Source organism: Anabrus simplex, chromosome 1 (assembly GCF_040414725.1).
Source record: "Anabrus simplex isolate iqAnaSimp1 chromosome 1, ASM4041472v1, whole genome shotgun sequence".
Taxonomy (NCBI): domain Eukaryota; kingdom Metazoa; phylum Arthropoda; class Insecta; order Orthoptera; family Tettigoniidae; genus Anabrus; species Anabrus simplex.
In genome coordinates, this window is record NC_090265.1 from 1558074588 (window position 1) to 1558091998 (window position 17411).

The window sequence follows — 17411 nt, forward strand, 5'->3', positions numbered from 1 at the left end:
AGGTGACCTCACCTGCTATGCTGAACAGTGGCATGTTAGTTTTAAAATATCAAGAAGTATTGTGTCCTTATTAAATTCAGTTGTAAAAGGAAATACTATATTGTTCTGAAGTTACATTTAGAGATTTAAAATTTAAAAGTTGCGCCCTTGCCAACGTTATATTTATACAAAATAAAGGGCCCAAAATAAAATTATTTCATACAATCTGTAAACTAGAATATGTTGCTCAACATTTACTAGCAGAAAAAATCATGTTTTTAAGAAATTTGACGACGGATTTTTGATTAGAAATTGCAACGTAGCTTGAAGAACTTGTCCCGTCATGTTTGTTTACATCAAGGTAAACTCCAGCTATAAAACGCTGACGTCTACAAAAAGCTCTATTTTTAACTTCCCGACGCTGGAAGCAAAGCTCATTTAGTACAATGTCATTCCCAAGGAATAGAGGAACATGCCGGTCCTCAAGAATGAACAGGGAAAATGTACCTTTAAACATGCTAAGGAATGGTAAAGACCCACTATATTTTAAGAGAAATAAAGAGACTAAGAAGGGCATACAGGTTGGATAGAAATACAGTTAGAAATGGTTGTGGAAATAACTAGAAATGGATTAAACTACTAGGATCTTGAATCTAGCGAAGAAATCAAGTAAAAATAACATTATACTAAGCATAATTGACAGTCATTCGAATTTTAGTGAAAAATGGATGGGTATGATTAGGTACTTTAAGGAAGAAACCGGTTCCAAGGGGGACAGTTCAGGAATAATTAATGAACAAGGAGTACATATGTGAGGATTTAAAGAAGATAGAAGTATTCAGTCAGCAGCATGCAAAGATTGTTGGTTACAGGGATAATGTCCGAGTAGAGGAGGTGTCTGATACTAACGAAGTATTGAAATTTATTTTCTACAACAATATTTACAGTAAGATACAAAAGTTGAAAACTAGGAAAGCAGCTGAGTTGATAAGCTTTCCGGGGATATACTAAAGGCAATGGGCTGGGATATAGCAGAATATCTGAAGTACTGTACTTATTTGATTACTATTTGCATGAAGATGCTATACCAAATGAATGGAGAGTTGCTATAGTAGATGCTGAGCACAAAGGAAAGGGCGATGAAGATAAAGCGAATAATTACAGGCCACTCAGGTGACAAGTGTCATTTTTAAGCTCTGTGAAAGCATTCTTTCTGACTTTATTAGATATGTTTGCGAAATTATTAACTGGTTTGATAGAAGGCAGTTCGGGTTCAGGAAAGAGTATTCCACTGAAGCTTAGGCTTCCAGTAAGATATAGCAAATATTATTTTAAGTTCAGGAGGTCAAAAGGACTGTATCGTTATTGAGTTATCCAAGGAATTTGATAGGTTAGACCACAGTCTAATATAGACAGTCGCGAAGCTCGGCTTATTTTTTTCATCCATGCGACTGCAGCGCTCCACGTGGCCAGCAAGCTGCCGGTCTTCTGGGATGTGTAAGTTGTATACATTTTGCGAGGTAAGCGTGAGGTAATTACATTATAGATGATCGGTTTACTATTAAATTGACATGGTATGTATGAAAGGAGGTGTGTGGCGCAATAAATTGCTCAGTTACAAGAAGACACCAGAGCTATCATTCCTTAGGCTTTCTAAAGATCCTGAACATTAAAGCCTTAATTACTGTTTACATTTTCGGATAAGAGAACAATATTGTGAAGATTCAGAAATTTAACTTCAGATAAGTAGGCATTTCGTTCATCACTGATTCAGGAATGTAACTCATAGTGAAATCCATCCTATTATATGAACTTAAATAACGTTTTAACACAACCGTAACCTCTAACACGTAGCGGTGTTTTGATTTTCAATGTGTAGAAAATTGCTTGTCGCCTCTATGTAGTGGTTAGTGTAATTAGCTACCACCACCCGGAGGCACGGGTTTGATTCCCGGCTCTACCACGAAATTCGAAAAAGTGGTACGAGGGCTGGAACGGGGTCCATTCATCCTCGAGAGGTTAACTGAGTAGAAGGGAGTTCGATTCCCACCTCAACCATCTTCGAAGTCGTTTTCCGTGGTTTCCCACTTGTCCAGACAAATGCCGGGATGGTACGTAAGTTAAGGCCACGGTCGCTTCCTTCCATCTCCCTTGTCTATCCCAATCTTTCCATCCCCCACAAGGCCCCTCTCCAGCATAGCTGGTGAGGCAGCCTGAGCGAGCTACTGGCCCTCCTCCCCAGTTGTATCCCACAAACCAAAGTCTCACGCTCCAGGACACTGCCCTAGAGGCGGTACAGGTGGGATCCCTCACTCAGTCCGAAGGAAAAACCAACCCTGGAGGGTAAACGGATTAAGAAAGGAAGAAAGGCAAGAAAATTGCTTGTAAATAGTAGGGGGGATGATTTATTGAAGAAAAATGTGAACTATTTGTACAATAACATCACGTTATGTTCCAATAATTTTGCAGACAGCCAGTTTATGTCAGCAAAGAAAAAGAAATTAGTATGGAATCTCCGCAGATTTCTTCGAACCGAAAGCCCGTCTCAAAGGAGCACAACACACAGTCATACGTGGCACCGCCTCGGATAGGTCTTATGGCAACAGTGGGATAGGAAAGTGCTTGGAGCGAGAAGGAAGAAACCATGGCCTTAATTAAGGTACAAACTGTTTTGACAATGGGAAACCACGGAAACCCATCGTCAGGGCTGGCGACAGTGGAGTTCGAACCCACTATCTCCGAAATGTAAGCTGATAAGCCGCCCAGCCACTTGCACGTTTGTCAGAGGAGCCGAGAGAACATGGACTGTATGCTCACTAACTTCTATGTAGTAAACTATTAATTCCCTAATGTTAATACTTGAGTTTCCACATTAATGCCGTGAAGGTACTAAGTCATTAGTGTTGAAATTATTTGTGAAACTAAGATTAGATTACCTTGTGATATTTTGCAATGAAAGTTTTCAGTGTCATAAAACAAAAAAGCTCAAAATCCAGCCATTTAGGTTCCTGAGATGTTTGAATATTGTTTGAATTGTTTTATAGTTCACTACTATTTTTATGATTTATGTGAAATTACCAAATTCAGTTCAATAATAGGATTTCGAAAATGGCTAAGACCTTAACTACAGTGGTATGATAAGCTGTTCCTTCGAAAATAAACTATTGTTGTTTTCCTTCGGTATTATTACCTCGCTCTAGTCTAGTGTATCAACGTATTTTATTAAAATGTACGATTAATATAGTTGTCGAGGTGGTTACAGTTTATAATTTACGTGGGAAAGTGCATTCAGCTGTTGGGTAGAGATCTGTTCCGAACAGTTAGAGCTTGCTGGCCGCTACGAGCGCTAGTGTCGTTCCGCCTGACAACAGGATGCCATTTCATTACTAAGGAGCTTCGCGACTGTGTATATTAGACTGTGGGTTAGACCATGGGAGACTACTAACAGAAATGAGGGCAATTGGACTGGACATCATTGTGACTGAACAGGTAGCTACACTTCTAGAAAATAGAACTTTCAGAGTTGGAGTAGACAAAGCATCATCTGATCTTGTAATGGTTAAGAGAGGATATTCTCAAGGTAATATTATTGGACCTTTCTGTCTCTGTCTTATCCTTGGCTTTGACAATGTGAAAGTGACTGAGGTATGAGCGATGTAGTAATGTCATTCCTTATGCGGCCAGTCCCTACTATGAATGTTGTGTAAATGTTGCTCATTGGGGTCGGTTGATGCATGCATTTCAGTGGGCTCGGCAGACTGATATGTAATGGCAACTTCTGGCTCGGCGAGGAAAGCAACGGGAAACTACCTCACTCCTCATTTCCCTAGTACGCCTCTTCAGTGATGCCTAGGCCATCTATGACAGCTGATGACAAAACTGTTGAGGATCCAACCAGCCTTAGGGCTGAGGACTGAACATACACACATATGCAGGTGGTGGTGGTGGGCCTATGCATATTGCACCCAAATCGCCTTAGGCGATATGGTAGAATATTTAATTAATTAGATTCTGTATAGAAATAACATAACATTCGACAATTTCAGCGAGGACTGTAGAGTGGTCACAGCCAACCTACGTAGAAGATTTAAGCCACCTTAGAAGTGGCAGAGCACGTTCTGTTGGGGGTTGTTAAGCAATTATGTCATAAATGCACTTAGCCAGACACAGTTTGGCCTGGGAACAGTCGCTTGCCGTACCTTGGAAACATTTCTTCTGAAATTTTCCACGCATCTGTGTTAGACAGAGAAACCTGAGATATGCGAAAAAGACAGAGGATAGCTGAAATCCTTGGAATTAGACCATCAGACCCCGTAGAAAAATGGCGCAGCCAATGAAATTGCTCCATTCTTAACCGCCGAAATTTACCGCTGAGAATATTTTAGTCCATCTCGTGAGTTTGTGTGAGATTTCACATCAACTGGGCTTCTAATAACTGTATCGGAGTGAAGATAATTTTTGGTGGACTCAGTTGGTGGACACAGGTTAATAACTTAGTGAATCCACTGGATTAATTTGTGACGCTCCGTAATATTACCGGAAGTTGAGTTAGAATCACGTAGTCGGACCGAAGATTTATAGCAGAGACGTGAACCGAGCCAGGAGCTCAATTCCATCAGTTCAGTTCAGTCCAGCAGTCAGTCTACAGTACATGTGACAAGTGACCGACTATTCAGAGCTTGCATCAGTATAATACGGAAATGTAATTTATAAACTATATATATTCACTTCCCGTGGAGAAAGTAGGCTCTAAGCAGTTGACTTTCTTAACGTAATAACTTGCTAATTGCCTAGGACAATTTATGATATTATGAGACGAAGGGAGAAATACAACGTCAGGATAAAAGGAACTTTAGTCGGTTCCTACAATCGCACCTTTTAACCCCTACTATTAACCTTTACTGGAATTTCAACATTGGGGTTACCCTTCTGTTCTGTTGTCATATCAACCAAAACTTCTTAACAATAACTAATAACCAAATTACAAAGTCTTGTTTATTCCTCCTTCTACTTTCTCTTGGTGGTAGCAACTGGTTTCCATGGACTCCATGTCATTATTGGAACTACTTTCCTATTAATTTGCTTTTTACGACATTTTAAAAGCAATGGAAGTGGACAGGTTAAAATTCCACAGAGGCTAAAGGAAGATTGTGAGCAGGTAAAGAAGGGAACAGTTTGGTATACTTGGAGACAAAACATGACGGCCTTAGTTCCTGGAAGCGAGCTGGAAGCCAGCAGTCAATCATACCCTGCACCCTGCTGAGTTAACGAGTTCTAAGCGATCCTTGTTTGGTGTGGAGGGGTTGCCAAACCACTTTCATCAATCGTCACCCTTTTTTCGTGTCGAGTGCAGTAGACGACTTGGCAACACTGGCTACAATAGACGTAGTAAATCCTACAAGTCGCTAATAGACACCGGGTTAACGCTGGAGAGTAGTGGAGTGAGGGGAGGTCGTCATGTTTTGTCAGCATCATCATCATCATCATCTGTTTACCCTCCAGGTTCGGTTTTTCCCTCGGACTTAGCGAGGGATCCCACCTCTACCGCCTCAAGGGCAGTGTCCTGGAGCTTCAGACTCTTGGTCGGGGGATACAACTGGGGAGTATGACCAGTACCTCGCCCAGGCGGCCTCACCTGCTATGCTGAACAGGGGCCTTGTGGAGGGATGGGAAGATTGGAAGGGATAGGCAAGGAAGAGGGAAGGAAGCGGCCGTGGCCTTAAGTTAGGTACCATACCGGCATTCGCCTGGAGGACAAGTGGGAAACCACGGAAAACCACTTCGAGGATGGCTGAGGTGGGAATCGAACCCACCTCTACTCAGTTGACCTCCCGAGGCTGAGTGGACCCCGTTCCAGCCCTCGTACCACTTTTCAAATTTTCGTGGCAGAGCCGGGAATCGAACCCGGGCCTCCGGGGGTGGCAGCTAATCACGCTAACCACTACACCACAGAGGCGGACCGTCATGTTTTGTCCCCAAGTATAAATGACAATCCCTAGTGTAGCCACCTGTCTCCAAGTTCGAAAGCATGTCCTTAAGCTCATTACGGACATTTCTTTGACCAAACAAGCATAGGACAGTGAACGCTAACGGGAAGAGTGTAAATAATCCCTAACCAGCCGTCTAGAAAAGGTAGCACATTTGACCGAGACTTTAAGAGGGCCATTTTGCCGCAGACCAGACCAGCTGATGGGAAGTTAAGTAAATGTAGGACAGAGTCACAAATTACGCTGATAGAATGAGATCATCACCGGAAGTGTGTTAGAATAAATATTAATGTTATAAATTAGAATTAAGTTGAAGACGAGAATTGCGTGTGTGCATAAATAAGGCGTGTGTTAGGAGTGTATAAATGTGCCAGTTTGGACATACACCAATCTTCACCATCACAACGCTAATATTTAACATGCCTTAGACCCAAGGAAGTTGCCATGGACCACCTGCGGTAGCCTGACTAATGCAGCTTGGAGAATGTAAGTACCAGATTATTGAAATGTTTTAATTAATATGTCAATAATTAACTGTATCCGTGACCACGCTGTCATCCACTAGAGATAATTATGCCAACTCTGGTCTTAGAAAGGACAGCTAATATTGCTTTAAATGTAAAATTGTAGGTCACATACCATAAATTACGGGCATGTCGTGAATTAATGTTGAGGGCCCGACATTAAATCATTATCTGCTAACGTGTATTAATTTCGTTATGTTCAAGATTTTGGGATATCTACTGTGTCGTTTAATGACCTAACTTAAATGTATATCTACCGTGCCCATAATTTCTAAGTCATATTGAGAAAATTGAGAATAAGAAGTCAGAGCCTCCGTGTCTCAGTCGTCAACGCGCCGGCCTCTCACCGCTGGGTTCCATGGTTCAAATCCCGGTCACCCCATGTGAGATTTGTGCTGGACAAAGCGGAGGCGGGACAGGTTTTTCTCCGGGTACTCCAGTTTTCATTGTCATATCTCATTCCAGTGACACTCTCCATGTCATTTCATTTCATCTGTCATTCATTAATCCTTGCCCCAGAGGAGTGCGACAGGCTTCGGCAGCCGGCACAATTCTTATCCTCGCAGCTAGATGGGGCTTCATTCATTCCATTCCTGACCGGGTCGAATGACTGGAAACAGACTGTGCATTTTGTTTTTCATTTTCAATAATAAGTCTAATAATAATAATAATAATAATAATAATAATAATAATAATAATAATAATAATAATAATGTCATGATATTTTCGACGACGTGGTTAACAATAACTATTTATGGAAATTTGTAAAATCAGCTAATAATAATACTAATAATAATAAAAATCATACTTTTGCGATTTGCATGAGTTATTTAACTGAATCTGGCGAGGTTTTTAACATAACGTCAGAATAGGTGGATATTGATATACCTGGGAGGATCCGACATTGATTAGCCATGCAGTGGTAAAATAATTAGGAACTTATAAGAAATACATTATAAATGTGTGGCATTGTTTACGTAACAGTGAGAAAATTGATACAGTGCCGACCGGATGTGTAGAAGTGAGTTGAGGTCTGATACAAATGAAAATATCGAGCAACAAGAACAATGAGAAAGAAACAATTCCCCGCAAGAGAAGGAAAACATTACGTTGAGGTACCAGCGAAAATGATCCTGGATTAACAAGTGATGAGCTAGTGAGTAAATGTCTACGAATAAGAATGGATGGAATATTAATAAAGCTTCGATGAAATAATAAGATAGAAATAAGAATCTACGTTGAAAATGAGAAATGAAATAAAGAGGGACTAGCCGCTTTGTAATAGAGAAAGGCAGGTGTCTGCTTATAAATGCTCGAGTACATGAGATAAGACCGCCGTATTCACAACCAGACGCACTGAGAATATTTAATCGATATTGAATGGATTCCAGATTGTGTCCTCTGATATGAAGTAGAGTTAAATTGATTTCATACTCTAAAATCACACCTGTGAATAATAATAATAATAATAATAATAATAATAATAATAATAATAATAATAATAATAATAATAATCCATGACACGGTAACATTTTGCTACTGATATTAAATAATAAATACAACTTTGATTGACTTTTTATTCGTAATTTTATCATGGAAGGATGAGTATTGAATAAGTTATGAGGATCTTTTAGTCGGATGCATTTTGCAGGTGATTTTAATTTTGATCTGATTTCTTTGATGTTAAAGTTATGCGACATTTCAGACTTGTTTAAATTATTATAGTGACCATGATATGGGATAATTGGACTTGGTCACACACACCTTCCACAGTGAGACATTACCATAGTCACTGTGACGTAGGAAATCATTAGAACATTCGGTGACATTCAGTCAGTTGAATGACAGGTGCCTTCAGCATCTGAGAAAAAAAATAACAGTTAAATGTGTACGTGATTTTATTGCGTGATGTAAATGCTATAGGTTAGATATTATAGGGTGTCCTCTCTTTCAGGAGTGTATTTAGATGTTAGAATTAGGATAAGTCAGGTTTAGCTGTTTCTCTATTTTGTCATTTAGCTTGTTTTATGGTCAACGTGGGAGGATTCACCCACGCTATAATGTAAAAATGAGGCCAGTAAGCTTAGAGGGGGAAGAGAGCTTGGTTACGTCTTTTAAAACAACATTTCGCTTACAGTATCCAAGCAAATTTCAACTGAATAATTAAACCACTGAATAGGCCTCTGTAGAATTGTAAATAAGTAGGACTGTAAGTCTATAGCTGTAGACTTAAGACACTTTTTTATAACCGGGGAAAAAGCTACGCGAATCACGCAGACCCGGTAGGGTTAAACATTTGAATGTGTAATGATAATATGTAAATGTTAGGCAGGTCTGTTCAGCTGATTTCTTTATGGAAATTAACTTGGAGAATCCATGTTGATAACACAGTGGTCGTGAAATGCTCATGATAAATTTTGTTTGAGTATCCATCCGATACCAGGTCATGAAAGGTCAGTTGAGACCATGTTTAATGTTATGCTAATTTAGATGATAATAATAATAATAATAATAATAATAATAATAATAATAATAATAATAATAATAATAATAATGTAACAGGGAGTAGTAAACTCCCTAACTCAGGTGTGTTCTCAGGAAACCCCTAATTATTTATTGAAACAGTGCCAATTCACATAAGACAATGTCATTCTTTTTATGATTTTTAATTTTTGGAAACTGTCAATTAAACTAAATATTACTTTAACACTGTTCAGAGTTCCCTTATGTAACAATCATTGTATTTGACATTGTAGATGAAAGGTAACTAGGTTATGACAGTCATTAATCAATATTGCACACCTGTGGTGTCAGCAATTAATTTCAATTTAATTAATCAGTTACGGAGAATTGTAGATTATGGCGTAATCTAACTACTGATTGTTATTTTACAGTTCGAGTCAATTTAGCCAGAAAACATTCTTTTTTTGAATTTAATTAATTTCTACTAGTATAAATGAATGAGTAAAAATTTAATCTGGTCCATTCGCATTCAGTAGCGATAGTACCCGTAGTACTTAATTTCCCAATGTATCAGCATTAGAAGAAGAATGATGAATCGATTACGCCCCAAGCGGATGAGTCTCAGAGCGATTTATTTTATTACAGAACGCCGTGGGAGAATGTTAGAGAAGATTACCGCTGATTCGATTATTTACAAGCGTACAATATATATATAAATAAATTATATTAATAAAGAACGGGAATCATAGATAAACAATTTTGTGGACGATGTTATACTGTACAGAGCATTAAATAAGTTACAAGATTGTGAGCCACTGTAAAAGGACCTCGACAATGTTGTGAGATGGACATCAGACTATGGTGTGATAATAAACGAGGTAAAAGCCAGGTTGTGAATTTCAAGAGTAGAACGGCTTCTCAGTTTTAATTACTGCGCTGGTGGGGTTAAAGTAGCTCATGGGTATCACTGTGTGTTAATGTAAGTAAATATCTTCTTTGAGGTATTCACACAAACGGGATGGTTACAGATCTCTTCATATGGTTAAGAGGAAATTTAAGGATTCTAGTAAGGATGTACAGGAAAGGGTTCATAAGTCATTAGTAAGACCACAGTTAGCGTATGATTCCAGTGTATGGGACCCTCACCAGGGTTACTTGATTCGAGAACTGAAAAAAGTCCAAAAAAATCAGCTCGATTTGTTCTGGGTGATTTCCGACAAAAGAGTAGCGTTACGAAAATGGGGCAAAGGTTGGGCTGGGAAGAATTGAGAGAAAGGAGACGAGCTGCTCGACTAAGGCATGTTCCGAGCTGTCAGTGGAGATTTGGCGTGGAGTGACATTAATAGACGAATAAGTTTGAGTGGTGTTTTTAAAAGCGTGAAAGATCACATTATGACGATAAATATGGAATTCAAGAGGACAAACTGGGGAAAATTTGCGTTTACAGGAAGATACCAAGGCAGGTATTCGATAAATTTACTAGTTCTTTGAAATTACTTAAGAGAAACTAAGAAAAAAAACAATAGGGGATCTGCCACTCGCGCGGCTGCCCTAAATGCAGATCAGTGGTTACTGATGAAATGAAATAAATGTTCTCGGACACTGTCTGTAGACGGGCCTAGCATTCAACGGGTTGGGTGATGTGAGCAGTGTACCCCGTCGGTACTGCTGAAGTTCTCAGCCAGTTTCTTATGTGGGAGGGTATCCATGGCCTTCAACTAGATATGGCATTGAGTAATTCGCTCGGGAAATACCGCTCCTATGATTTCGGTGTGGGTTCCTACTAGTAAACAGTTCCATAGCAAGGAAATCATACCATTCTGTTTATCAGGCAGGTGAAATCCCGCATGTAATTCAGCAATTCGAGGAAGGTGATGCTGCAAAACACAAGAATATTTACAACTGCCATCACTATCAGATTAACTCAGTTATGTGTACTAACGAGGAAGATACCGAAAATTACGTGTCGAAACCCACCTCTTATATTGATGGTAGATTCCGCATGGTATGAAAAGATCACGCGAAAGAAAAGGAGCTGCTCTTTTCCACCGCATCATCCCAGTCTGACGTCAAACGTGCAATGTAGCGCGGCTGGACATCCCCGTGGGAGAGCCGAGAGGTGACAGGGTGACAGGCAATCAGCTGAACCGCCGAAGCGGAGTCTTTTGCTGGGTGTGTTTAAAGACTAGAGATTGTGAGGGATGAAAGTAAGGCAAAAATAACTAGTAGTCATGGAATTTCGAAACACAAGTCTTTTTCGACACCATGCATAACGAATAAGCACTTCATTGCTACAATCTTCCTCGCATATTTTAATTTTCAATTCCAAGCAGTATTTGACGGGTACTACAAACTCAGAAGGTCATTCTGTTACGTATATCCCAACAAACTAGGAATATTTGATCATGTTCCGTAATCTTGGAAATGGGAATTGAAAATAAATGAAAGACTATAATTTAAGAATAGTCTATGATAAAGTAACTTTTCAGTCTATCGAAGACACTCACTATAACACATCATTGTGCATTTTTACTGGTATTTTATAGTGTTACAGGTTTTATAATTAGTGTTTTCGACACTGACAAGCTTTAAAGTTACATTAACTAAGTCAACACTGGAAAATATGGCTTCCTTCTTAACAAATCTATGGTAAAGTTCAACTTTCACGTCTAAGTATCCGTACAGCAAAACATGTTACAGTAAGCGATTTATAATTCGATTAATGTTTCGTGTGCATGCTCTATTCCCCCTGGGTAACATTTATGAGATTTCCTGCAATACCACGGATCAGCCACAAGTGCAAGGCCGTATTTGTGTGTGAAAACAAGAAATTTTTACGTCAAAACTGATAGGATTGATCATCATAACTTCTAAACAAGCTTCACAGTTTCGGTTTTAGCCAAGACATGGTTTAATTATTGAACTCGTACTTCAGGAATAGATTTCAATTTATTAGTTTCAAAGGGGTAGCTTCGTCCATAAACTTCAGGCATAAACCAAGGTTCAAAATTAGGTCCACTGTTCATTCTGTTTGTTAATGATATTGGATCTGTATTGAAGAATTGTAAATTTAAGTTATTTGCCGATGACATGAAAATTTACAGGTAGATAACGAAAAATTACGAGACCTCACAGCACTAGTTGATTGGAGGAAAACCTTTCAATTCAGTGTTAAGAAATGTGAATCAATGATCTTTACTAGAAAAAGACAACCACAAATCCATTCTTATAAAATGAGCAATATCAGCCTAAGACGACTGGAGGAAAAGAACGATTTATGAGTAATATTTGATAGTAAACTTGTGTTCAATATACACATAAATAACGCCGTAAATAAGGCCTATAGGAACCTAGGATTTCTGATGAGAAGCACAAAGAAAGTCAAAAAATATAAAAGCCATAATAGAGGTATACAATTCACTAGCCAGAACAGTAAGAACAGTAATAGAAAATGCAACTATAATCTGAAATCCATCATGAAATAAACATTCAAAGGAAATAGAAAAAGATTCAAGCTAAATTTCTAAGGTATTTATAATTTACATTTCTGTATCTGTAAAATGAATGCAAAATATGTGTCATATAACGACTTAATAACAAATTTTGGGATAGATAAGTTGCATACTAGGAGAACATTAACGAGCATAAAATTCCTACACAGAATTCTCAGAGGTAAAGCACATGATTGAGAGTCCAGCAAATAAGCCTGTATGCACCCTTTGGAAAAAAAACAGAAATAATTTTCTTTATTAAATGGTGAAACATAAATCACTATATGAATTCACCATTAAACAGCACATATCAGTCAATTAATAAAATGCCAAACGTGGACATATTTTACGAGGAGAGTGTCTTATTAAGGTCAGCCAGAAGGGAACTCACACAGAGAAAAACATAAATTAAATAGAGTACCATACTTTTGTACCATGAATTCACGGATTCATTTAGATTAATAATGTATATTTTAGGAAAAATTAAAATATTAAGTTGAAACGCACACTTACCACTATCCATAGTTCACAAGTACAGTATTTGGTTTCATATTTTAATTTTTATTGTATATTATTTATAAGGTTAGAAATTAAAAATGGGAATGTTCTTTAAGTGGGCAGAAATGCCTGTTGAACAATAAATAAATAAATAAATAAATAAATAAATAAATAAATAAATAAATAAATAAATAAATAAATAAATAAATAAATAAATAAATAAATAAATAAATAAATAAATAAATAAATAAATAAATAAATAAATGAATAAATGAATAAATGAATAAATAAATAAATAAATAAATAAATAAGTAAAACGTCCAGTTCTCCCGGAACAGAAGTATTCGTTTGTGAACAAGGAAACAACGGATAGCGCAGTGGTCTACCACACGCGTTCTCTCAGGAGTTGACTGCATGTTGAACAATCTGTATTGGGATGTAAGTGGCTGAAATAGATCGCTGCTTGTTGTTTAAAGGGGCTAACATCGAGGTCATCGGCCCGAAATGGATCGAAAAGGAAACGAAACCACAGTGGAAACAAGGTGGCTGATTGTCTCTTTAAATCATGAAAGGAAATCGTACTCCGAAATTGCAAAATCGTTGGCCGTGTTTTGGTTTGGAGGAGGCCCAATAACCCCCTGTGGGTGGGGGTGGTAGAATAACATCCACGGTATCCCCTGCCTGTCGTAAGAGGCAACTAAAAGGGGCCCCAGGGGCTCTGAACTTTGGAGCGTGGGTTGCCGACCACGGGGCCCTCAGCTGAGTCCTGGCATTGCTTCCACTTACTTGTGCCAGGCTCCTCACTTTCATCTATCCTATCCGACCTCCCTTGGTCAACTCTTGTTCTTTTCCGACCCTGACACTATTAGGTTTGCGAGGGCTAGGGAGTCTTTCATTTCACGCCCTTCGTGGCCCTTGTCTTCCTTTTCCGATATCTTCATTTTTCGAAGTGTCGGACCCCTTCCATTTTTCCCTCTGATTAGTGTTATATAGTATAGAGGACGGTTGCCTAGTTGTACTTCCTCTTAAAACAATAATCACAACCACCGGCCCAATACTGCTCTTGACATCCAGAATCTTCAAGCTACTGTGACGCACGGTGGAGATGGTGTTATGATCTGGCGGGGTATGGTCGAGTCTGTCGTCGGAGAGCTAGTTTTCACTGAAGGACAGATAATGTGAAAAAGAATGTAGAGAAACTGCATCAGAGAAGCGATACTACTTCCAGTACGAAAACGTACATACAGTCGAAATTGTCCGACGATGGGTGCTACATCCCACACTCTGAAAACCCCAGCACAGTACCCCGGTCTTAATCCTATTGAGCACCTGCGGAGTGAAATGGAAATAAGAGTACGAAAATATAACATGTCTAGTAAATCTCAGCTTCTGAAGCAATGGCATACTATTTGAACATGGTGCATGGTATGAGCAAGTGATTCGTAGACGAGGTACGCACACAAAGTACTAAAGGAAATAATTCACCTTTAGTTTTCGTTCGAGAAGATTAATGTTACGTAAGTGTACGAACAATTTTGTCCAGCCTAAAATTCATATTGAGAGAAGAAATATGTATTTTTAATATGAAGAACGTTAAAACTGTATCCATACGTTTTGTGATTAGTTATCTTTATGTATATCAGAAGTATTTATATTTGTTCTGAAAGTTTCACTAATAAATACTTGGATTGTTTCCTAGCGGCTGTACGATTACTTATGTCTTCTTCCATTGTGGGAAGAATAACTTGTCCAGAGGTTGGATTTTTCAGGTGGTACGGGAAGGAAGTTGAAGTAACATGATGGTTTTTCCTGGTGAAATATCCTGAAGATAAGCTTTATCAGTATATGTTGACCAGGAGTCAAGAATCAGAGCACAACGGCCACATGAATACGGGAAGAATGCTCTCATAAACCACTGTATTAACCCACTCTTCCCGATTTTACCCGATTTAGTAGGTGTGACAATATTATCAGCTTTAAACATATTTTTCAAAGCTATTGGGCCGAGGCTTCCTGCAGGCTCCTACAGCATAAATCAATTTAGCTCATGGTATTATAGTATGTGAGTGAGATGGGTTGAAACAATAACAGAAACTTACATTAAAACAGTTAATTTTCTTCAGCACTAATTTCCAATTTATATTCATATGATTCATTTCATCTCATTATCTGCTCTGATGAGGTTGACGTCAGGAAGGGCATCCGGTCGTAAAATTCGCTACGAATATTCATCTCACTTCATATCCAACCATGTACAGAAAAGGGACAAGGTTTGGACACAGAGGTCATTCTGCTGCTATGTTCATCTGGAAACGATGGCTGCATAGTCTTGTGAGCAGTAGCGGCGATTGGGAATTAAAAGTGCGGGGGCAAAAAGTTATACAGATAGGCCTAACAAACATTACCCGGGTTTGTGGTATATAGCGGAGGATGGTGGGGGGGGGGGGGGCGTATATACATCAGAACCAAAAGAAAGGCCACAAAATGGTAATTTATTTTATGCTCTCTCAGAAAGGTAAAGATTGACAGTTTACCAACTTAAATGCGGTACCGTAATAACTTTTTTTTTTTTTTTTAGGTTTTGATTCAATACTATTTATGCTGTAGGAGCTTGCACTCTTAAACTATAGAAATTAAAAGTAAACAAACGGAAAACGAAAGTAATGGTAATACGGCAAGTATTGAAGAAATTAAAACCAATATATAAATTGATGAAGTCAGAATTGATCAGGTGAAACTATTCTGTTATCTTGGTAGTATGATAACAGAGGATAATGGATGCTTCCTGGAAGTAAAGAGAAGAATAGCATTGCCAAAACAGGCATTTACGAGTAAGAGAAACATTTTAACCTGCACACACATGAATATAGATGTCAGAAAATCCTTTGCAAAATCATTTGTATGGAGTACACTTCAGTGAGAGTTGGACTCTGGGTAAATTAGAAAGGAATCGACCTGAAGCTGCTGAAATGTGGATACGGCGGAAGATGACCAGAACGAGCTGACGAAAAGAAAAACCAACCTGGAAGTCTTAAGGGAAGTTAAAGAAGAGAGAAGATTTTTAAACGAAATGGAAAACAGAAAATTAAAATTTATTGGACATGCCATCAGACACGATACTTTCATCACTAATATACTTGAAAGGAAAGTGCTGGGAAAGAAAGGGAGAGGAAGACCTAGGATGAAGTATTTGGACGACATCAAGAAGAGGTTAGGTTGTGTCAATTACATGGAACTGAAACGAACAGCCAATGAAAGAAAAGAGTGGTTGCATCGACAAGGCATTAGCCTTTAGAATATTGATCGATTGATTGATTGATTGATTGATTGATTGATTGATTGATTGATTGATTGATTGATTGATTGATTGATTGATTGATTGATTGATTGATTGACTATACAATCAAACTTTCGCCAAAGGAGCAATATTACGCATTTATTACAATTCAAAATAAATATGGCATGATTATGCAGTTAAAACTATTTAGTATTTGACTGTACACTAAAAAACCAACAGACACTAAAGAGACCGCCAGACTGACGAATGCACGTGGCAAAGTGGGTAATCGTACCTCAGTGTCTATGGCCTTAGCAAAAAAATATAGCCCGGTACCCTTCCTAATAGCATAGGCAAAGTCTCCACTATTTGCTGTAGCACTGTACAAATCGGCTGGCCACGGCGAAGGACATTTTGTGCGTATTTTCCGCTAATAATTTTGGTAATGATTAAAGAAAATAAAGAAAATAATTATCTGATAAGTACTGCTTGTACAAATGGCTTTTTTTTTAAAATAATTCCTATAATTCCTAGTTTCAGCCAGCTAAAATGGAATAATGTTTTCTCCAAAAGTTGATGAAGATGAAGCTTGTTGTTTAAAGGGGCCTAACATCTACGGTCATCTGCCCTCTCCAAAAAGTGTGGGGGAGGGCGACTGCCCCTCCCCCCCGTCATCACCGCCCCCCCCCCCCTAATCTCCCTAATCTCCGCTACTGCTTGTGAGTGAGTTTTACGAACCCAGTTCGTACCTATTCTTGGTCAAGTCCATACACATGTTCTGGTTCGCTGAGCTGTCGAGAGGTGTCGCGACGTGACTCAGGTTTCAGTTGCAGTACACAGCTCGCACGTCAGATAGAGCCCGCAAGCACTCATTGTAGTGTGAAGCTCACTATAATTCTTACGTTAAAAACAGCACGACAACCGGTATATATTTTAAGTTGTATATACCGTATTTACCACCCAGAAAAATATCGCCTGAATGGACTGGGATTGATGCTAGCGTCAAAGTCGTTTACAGCCAAGCTACAGCAATGATTACCACTGGCCACTTAGCCAACCCGACCGACTAACCGACCAACCAACCGAGCAGAGCAGGCTTCAGTTTACTAATGGCTCTATATTCGGGAGACGGAGAGAGGCTGGTCTCCACCGTTGGCTGTCCTGAGAATGGCTTTCCGTGATTTTCTATTTT

At 38.8% G+C, this 17411-nt stretch overlaps 1 protein-coding gene across 1 annotated transcript in view; it reads right to left on the reverse strand.

Annotated features, from left to right (window-relative positions):
• LOC136862274 (nose resistant to fluoxetine protein 6) overlaps positions 1–17411 on the reverse strand; it is a 415203-nt gene that overhangs the window by 218588 nt on the left and 179204 nt on the right. The window lies entirely within an intron of this gene.